The sequence below is a fragment of the Uloborus diversus genome, chromosome 2 (assembly GCF_026930045.1).
Source record: "Uloborus diversus isolate 005 chromosome 2, Udiv.v.3.1, whole genome shotgun sequence".
NCBI classification, from domain to species: Eukaryota; Metazoa; Arthropoda; class Arachnida; order Araneae; family Uloboridae; genus Uloborus; species Uloborus diversus.
The window spans coordinates 37,823,851-37,831,543 of record NC_072732.1 but is presented as its reverse complement, the minus strand read 5'-3'; positions in this window follow the sequence as shown (position 1 = coordinate 37,831,543).

Here is a 7,693-nt window from a genome sequence, read left to right as displayed (position 1 = left end):
GTCGCCACCCTGTTCCTTTTCTGCTCGGAATTTATCGACAGGGATGTTCAATCTTTCGACTGATTGCCGTCTTTCTAAAAATATTTTGAGACTGAACTTTGAGACTAGTGAGGTAGAACAAAGTAAAATTTAAACAGTAACAAAAAACTTGTGAAAGGGGGGAGAAGGGTCTGGGAAAAGTTAGGTAAAATAGCTTTTTTATTGATTTTTTTTTTTTTCATGTGATCATATTAAAGAGAAAACTACTGCTCATTACTTAATGATGAAAAGAAGTTACTCTTTAGTTAAAATAATAATTATTATTTGTTATAAATTTATTTATTAAGCAATTATTATTTTTCAATGTATTTATATTTTTAAACACTTTTCATAGAAAAGTTTTTTTTTTTAAATGTATTAAGTTCTGCATTCAATGTTTTATTTACTTAAAAGCAAAATTATCTCCTCTATCTTTATTTTAAAAACTGCCGCCCTCATACATTTTCGCAAATTTCATCCCTGTCTATCAAACTTAAAGCAGAAAAATACAGTTGAGAATGAAAAAGTCAAAATAATATAGTAAAAATAATGAAAGGAAAAGCATTTAGTTTACAGTTCCCTGGTATTTGTAAAGCTGGTTAGCTTCTTTGTATAGAATTGAATAAAGAAATCTATACAGTATATTTTTTAAATTACCCATTTGAATTTCAGGCATTCCTTTGTGAGGAAATTATAAGTAGTGTTATGACTAATCTAACATTTTGAGGTTTTTAATCTGTGTCGCAGACTGCTTCAAAAAATTCTGCTACTGGGACTTCAGTCGGTCCAGACTGCTGTGCAAAATGTTTTTTCATCTTTCGTTCATTGTAAATAATTTAATGTTTTTTCAAGTGCTCCTTTTCATACTGTGAATACAGAGCTTCAATTTTTATTATCAGCTCAATGTTGAAAACCTGTTTTTGTTCTCATTGACTTAAAATGGTGGCAATGTATTCACTGTTCAAAAACATCAGTTTTTCATTGCGTATTGAAGTGTTTTAGTTTGTTGAAAAATTGTTTTAATCAAAAGTGTTGTATAATCCTTTTTATTTCAATAAGTAAAAAAACAATGTCAGAAGTTTTAGTCTATTGCTGTAAACATTTTTACTATAGAAATATTTTGATACCTTTTAATGTCTTGTTTCTTTTGAATTATTTTTTAAAGTATAATATTTAATTGCTGTTAAGTTTTGTTGAATTGTGTTAAATCAATTATTGTCATTGGCTGATTAAGTATATTTTTCACTTGTGACTTATAAAAAAATTGATACTGATTTTACAGAACATGTGATTTAATAGTTTATAACCAAATAAGATAAGTCCATTTTAACAGCCAAAAGATTTAACAAACTATGAATATATTTTTAACTGCATGACATAGGCTAGGGAAAAATCATAGAGATATATTTTTTATCGACAATGTATATACAAAAACGATTGGAAATATGTTAAATTTAGATTAGATTTTATTTCATCCTGTATTTTTTAAGTAATATTATTGATAAACATCAATATTGTCTAATTCATAACAAGGAACAATTTTGCATTTCTTTCTTTACCTTATTTAACCCATTGATAGTCCATTCATGTTTTTAAAATTTCGATGCATTTTATAAAAGCATTTTTGATAACTTTCGGAAAAGTTACTTCTGCCAAAAGTTTTAAATCATTTTGTAGCATTTGTTTTCCCCTGTAAGTGCAAAGCTGCTGTTGTAGATCTCTCTCTTTATTTTAGCATGTGTAACTGACTACTGTTTACAAAATATTTAAAATACTTACATATATGTATGTTCAGAAATAAGCTGTGTTATACTAAAACATCTCTGAATGACTTCATTATTTCAATTGTTCATTTTGTTTTTCTATGTAACGGACTTTTTTCATACTATTCATCTGAAATTTATAAATACTAGAAAGCAGTGGCGTAGCGAGAAAAAATCCTTGGGGGGGGGGTAATTTTTTCTGAAGGTTAAAGTATATATATATATATATTATTCTTTATCAATTAAACAACAAAGGACATTATAAACGACTCTTCAGGTTCGACTGAAAAATGATTTTTTGGGGCTCATGGGGAGGGTTCTGACCCCCCTATCCCCCCCCCCATGACTACGCCACTGCTAGAAAGCAGTAAAATGTTAATATTTTTATACATGTTTTAATTAAAAGCATTAAAGTTTTCATACTGCCAAGTGCCAAATGTATCTAGTGTAAAAAAGTTTTTTTTTTTTTTGTAGAAGACAAAATCATGTATATTATAGAAAAAATGAACGTTTGTATATTTATTGGTATACTTAAGATATTTTTCTGGGTTTTTCTAGAATGAAATTGATTTCTAAATTGACTATTTTATTTTATTGTCAACAATAAAGACAACAATGTTCAACAACAATGTTGAATGTGGTTGTTTAAGTCCCTTTCATTATAAATATTTTTTACTTTAGTGAATGTATTGCTCATAAAATTGTTTTACAGAACTATAAAAATCTCACGAGAAAAAAAAATAACATAAATTGTGACTAGTCATGAGTTAATTTTGCTGTTGGATTTATGCTTTGAAAGCTTTTTAAAAATGTTTCATCAATATGAGTTATGATTGAATTGTATTAGTATAGTTTTAAAAATGTTTTAAAAATAATAATGAATTTCTCACAAACTTCACATTATTGACTGCATTCAATTAATATTTTAAAATTCTGTCACATTTTTTTCCAGATATTGTTTAAAAATGTTAAATAATAATCCTGATTATGTAATGTTTCATTTTGTGATAATTCATCTAAAAAAAGCAGTAACTGCTAATTGATTTTTACATTCAGATTCGTTTCATAAATCTACTTTGAATTAATTATTTTCAAACGCTGTAACATTAGATTTGTGTTCAAGTTTATACTCAGGTTATTATTTATTTATTTATTTATTTTACAAAACTGGCATTAGGAAATTCTTGATAAGTTTTCAAAATTGCTTCTCTATTGTGTACGTTCTTCTGTTTTAAAGTCAAAATATGTCAATGATTTATACATCATATTTTGATTTATGCTCAATCGCCCACAAAAATAATTTTATCAGTGCTTAAATGCTTGCTTTGAATATTACTTTTTTTTTGCTGTTGTCTTTTATTTGCAAATTTATCCATTTGTATGGATTAATTGTTGAAGCTAAGAAAAACTCCACTAAATCAATTTTAGCCTAAATTTCAATTCTTTTAAAAATTATGTGTTCAATGCTGGAGACAAATATTTCATTTGTTTTTCAACAACTCAGTAACTAGGCTTCTTCTCATAATAAAGTAACAAAAACAAATATAGCAAAATTTAAGTTTTAAATTTTAAAAGAACAAATCAAAGCCAAAACAATATAAAAAATAAACAAAAATTAAAGTATTCAAATTTCTTTGAAACTAACCTATTATGAATTAATTGACTGATAATTACAGACTGGATAAATAATATTGCTTACAATATGTATTTAAAATTATTATAATGAGTGTGAGTAGATGGTAAAACATACAAGTCATTCAGGACAACCTCCAAAAAAAAAAAAAAATGCTTAGTCACAAATAAAGAACATGTGATGTAAATGTTACTTACATAACACTTGAAGACTAATCAAAACTAGCTTTCATTTTCATGTTTTGTTGCAGTTTTCAGTTTATACATTTCATTGATTTACTACTTATTGTACAGAGTGTCAGTATTTGTGTTCATTATGAGATCATGATTGTAAATATGTATTCATTGTTTTCAAGCGTGTTGCATTCAATATTTTGTCTATGTCAACTTGTTGTATTTATTTCCCAATTTATTTTTAAGTGTTGGTGCAACATTGGCAGCTTTGCACTTTTTATCATGACAATCATCACTTTTACATTGAACTGCCAAGACTATAGAGATGCATATTCTGGTATAAAATGTGAGACCATTTACATCAGACCATTTTAAAGAAACCAGAAATTTGAAAAATTGTCTGAATGTGTGAGAACCAATTTTTACAGTGAGAATAAAAACAGATTACATTTTTATTGTGAATTGTATTCATTTCCTTTACAATCAAGTTTTTCATGAATACATTTGAAACTAATAATTAATATGACATCCTCGAGACTTAAGAACATCACAGACACGTTTTAGCATAGAATGTACTAGACTGGCACATATAGTTTTAATTTCAACATCATTATACCATATGTCAAAAACAGACGAAATTAGCTTTTCCATCGTAGTACTGTCAAATTTATGACGTTTTTTAACGATAGCCCTCAAATTTTCAATCGGATTTAAGTCCAGGGAGTTTCCAGATTAACCCAGTACAGTAAGTTTGTTTTTACAGCTGAAATGAAAAATTTGCTTCAATGTGTGACATCGCGCCGTCTTGTCAAAAAAGGTTATCTTCGTTCGGCCAAAGTTTAGACATGGTTGGAAGCACATTTTGGGTCCATATCGATTCTTAACTGGCACTGTTCATCATTCCTTCTACAGGAACAAGGGATTATGTCCCTGAAACGCAGAAACAAGCCCAAAACATCTTTTCGGTGGATACTTGGGTGCCTGATTAATGTGGTGCAGACGAAAAGGTTCTCCTTTGATCCTTCTCGTGAACCTGGACCTAAATCCTTGAACCACAGAAAATAAAACCTTTTCCCAGTCCTCCTCAGTCCATATTTTATATTTCCGAGCCCATTCTAACCTTTCTATTCTTCATATGAGGCGTGAGAAGCTGCTTCTTGTACAGTCGACATGCTCTCCACCCACATTCTAAAACCCTGCCAGCTGCCAGCATGGACTTGGACAGATCAAAACTAGTTAATCGAGGATTCATAACACTCATTTGATGTAAACTTTTGTCGTCACGAGCCCAAGTTGATCTTTTTCAGCTTATTTTCCAATACGGTTGGTTCCAACATTTCCTGTTGTCTTAAACAGCCATATCCTTCCGACAATTGATTTACTCACTCCACATATTTTGCCTATTTCCTCTAACGTTTTAGAAGTGTGTTCTCTAAGTGCAATCACTTTAGCATGTGTTTCAGGGCTGATATCCATGACTCTAATTACTCCCACAGCAAGCGAGCAACTAACCTTGCCAACTCATAGCCACTTAGTGGAAGAATTTATACGCCTGCTACTTACCTGATGCGTACAAACAACTACTAGTTTGAAAATAACTGCCATTTGAACTCTCAGCTGAATTTGAGTGATTATTCATTCGCTTACATGTGATAAAGCAAAAAAAATAAAATTTCCCAATTAATTGCCACAATACTGTACATTCAATTTGCGCATTTTTTGTAAATGCATGTCATATGCTCCATACAAGTATGTTTGTTACATTTTTCAAACATTTTTTTTTTAATCTTTTTTATAGGGGCATTCTGTACACCTTTTATACTTTTATTTTGCTTTTTTAGCACGGTTTGCAATGTCTTCACTAGATCTAAGTTTTAATTTTAAGTCTCTCGGAAGCATTGATAGCTGGCAGTTCAGAACTGTAGCAGAAATTCTCTCGCAGCGTATGACATACCTGTAAAATACAATTCCAAAGAAATTACTGTTAGAATATCCCTGCCATTTCTATGCTTTAATGGTTTAGGCCTTTGGATCAGCTACTCAAAGAAGCATTCTCTTACAATAAAAGGTGGGGAGAAATTATTTATTTGAAAGCTAAGGGGTGGGTGTACCATTCCCTGCACGAGCAATCTCGGATTAAGGAGTTTATTTCCACTCCGGAAAAATTGAAATATGGAATTTTTTCAACTTTTCAGGAAGTTCTTATTGAAATTATCTGCAGAAAAAGATAGAATTAGAAATTTTATTAAAATGAACTTTTAAAAACACAATTTTAGGCTATCTTCAGAGACATTAGGTGAGAGGGATGGATTTGGAAATCTCCCCCGAGAAGATTTTGAAATTTAAATTTCCGAGTAATTTCTGAAATTAGGGTCTTAAAAAACGCATTTTAGGATATTTTTGATGATGAAAGAAGAAAGATCGGGGTGCTGACCCCAAAATACTTTTTGAAAATGAAGATTTGAAACCAAAATATTCTATTATATGTTGAGAAATTAGGAGAGGGGGTGGTGCTCTTCTAGTTCTTCTGCAGTCGAGCCTAAAAATGTGCACCTTTATGCAGTGTTTGCTGACATTAAAGGGAGAGTGAGGGTACTTAGAGTTTCCCCTTCCTAGAAAGATTTTGCCATTGAGGCTCTAAAAATCCAATTTTAAGCTATTTTTGTATATTTTAGAGAAAGGGATGGAAGACTTGTGAGCTCTCGCCCCAAAAACCTCATTTTAAAGCTGTCACCACGCTATTAACCGGGGGAAGGTCTATTGGGAAGCGTTTAATTGAAGCCCCCATAAAAGGCCATTTATGCCGCTTTTAGGCAAATTAAGGAATAAGGGCTGGGTAAGCTAATCTCTGTTGAAAGTTTTTTCCATATTAAAGTCCTAAAATGCAACTTTTTAGTTACTTTCCATGGCATCTGTGGAGGAACACAATGCCACGAAAAAAAGGAAAAGTTTCGAAATTAAAGCCATAAAAACGCAAATTTAGGCTCTCTTTGGTCTCGTGCGCAATGGGTAGCAGCATTTAGAGATCGTCCAAGTGTATAAAGTTGGAACCAAGAAACGATGGAGCAAAATTTTGAAAATGATAGTTCTGGTTCGAAGAGAGGAGTGTAATTTCTCTCCCAATCAAGATTCAAGACCTAAATATCTTTTGAAGTAAAACACAGTTTTGTTATCTTCTCATCATAACATTTTCTTTCTTTTCTTTCATCTCAAAAAAAATTCCTACAATTACTAGGTTTTGGGAGGGACCATGGCCTTTCTCTAGATTTGGCCTTTCACAGATTTGGAAAACAGAATGTCACTTTTTAGTTGAAAATTTTTGTTCGAGAGAAGACACGAAATACCTCTGAGAAAATAAAATTTAAAACTAGTAGCATTTTCATCAACATGTTCTCCAAAAATCCGGAGGAAAGCAGTAATTTGTTGAGTTTTTCTCGAAGTGGGGGGGGGGGGGAGAGGAGTTACCTTTGAATGCTCGGATGAAACGAAGTTGTTTGTGATCTTTTTTTCCTTAAAAATTGGTTTTCCGGTGAAATAATGAAGGTTAATTCGTCAATAATAACTATGAGTACGTTTTTGAGAAAGGGTTTTTTTTAATATTTTGCTTGAAAAAAGATATGGAGAACAAAAAATAACTTTCGAACACTTGTTTTGCCCCATTTCTATTTCTTCTATCTTTATAAGGCCAGTCATTCTTTTGTACAAGTACTCCAGATCGAACTCGAATTTAATAATGAAAACAATTCAACGGTTTCAAGAAAATAGTGACATTTTACCTAATATTGGGGTTGACCGAATGAATATTTACAATGCTTTAAAATCATTTTTCAAATTTTTGTTTGATCATAGAGTAAAATTGAGCTGCTTTCTTAGACCATTGAGAGATATAGACCATTGTCTCAATGATCTAAGGCTGCTTTGAACCGAAGTATAAACATCAAGTTAAGAAAATTATAGAAATAGAATCGTACTTATTTTTCATTAAAAGTTGGGAAAAAGCCTGGTGGTTTGTTATGTTGGTGTTACATTTGTAGAAGCGTTTTATCGTAAAGAAATCTACTATGAAAATTTATTAAAGCAATAGTCCTAGTATAATAAATTTGACT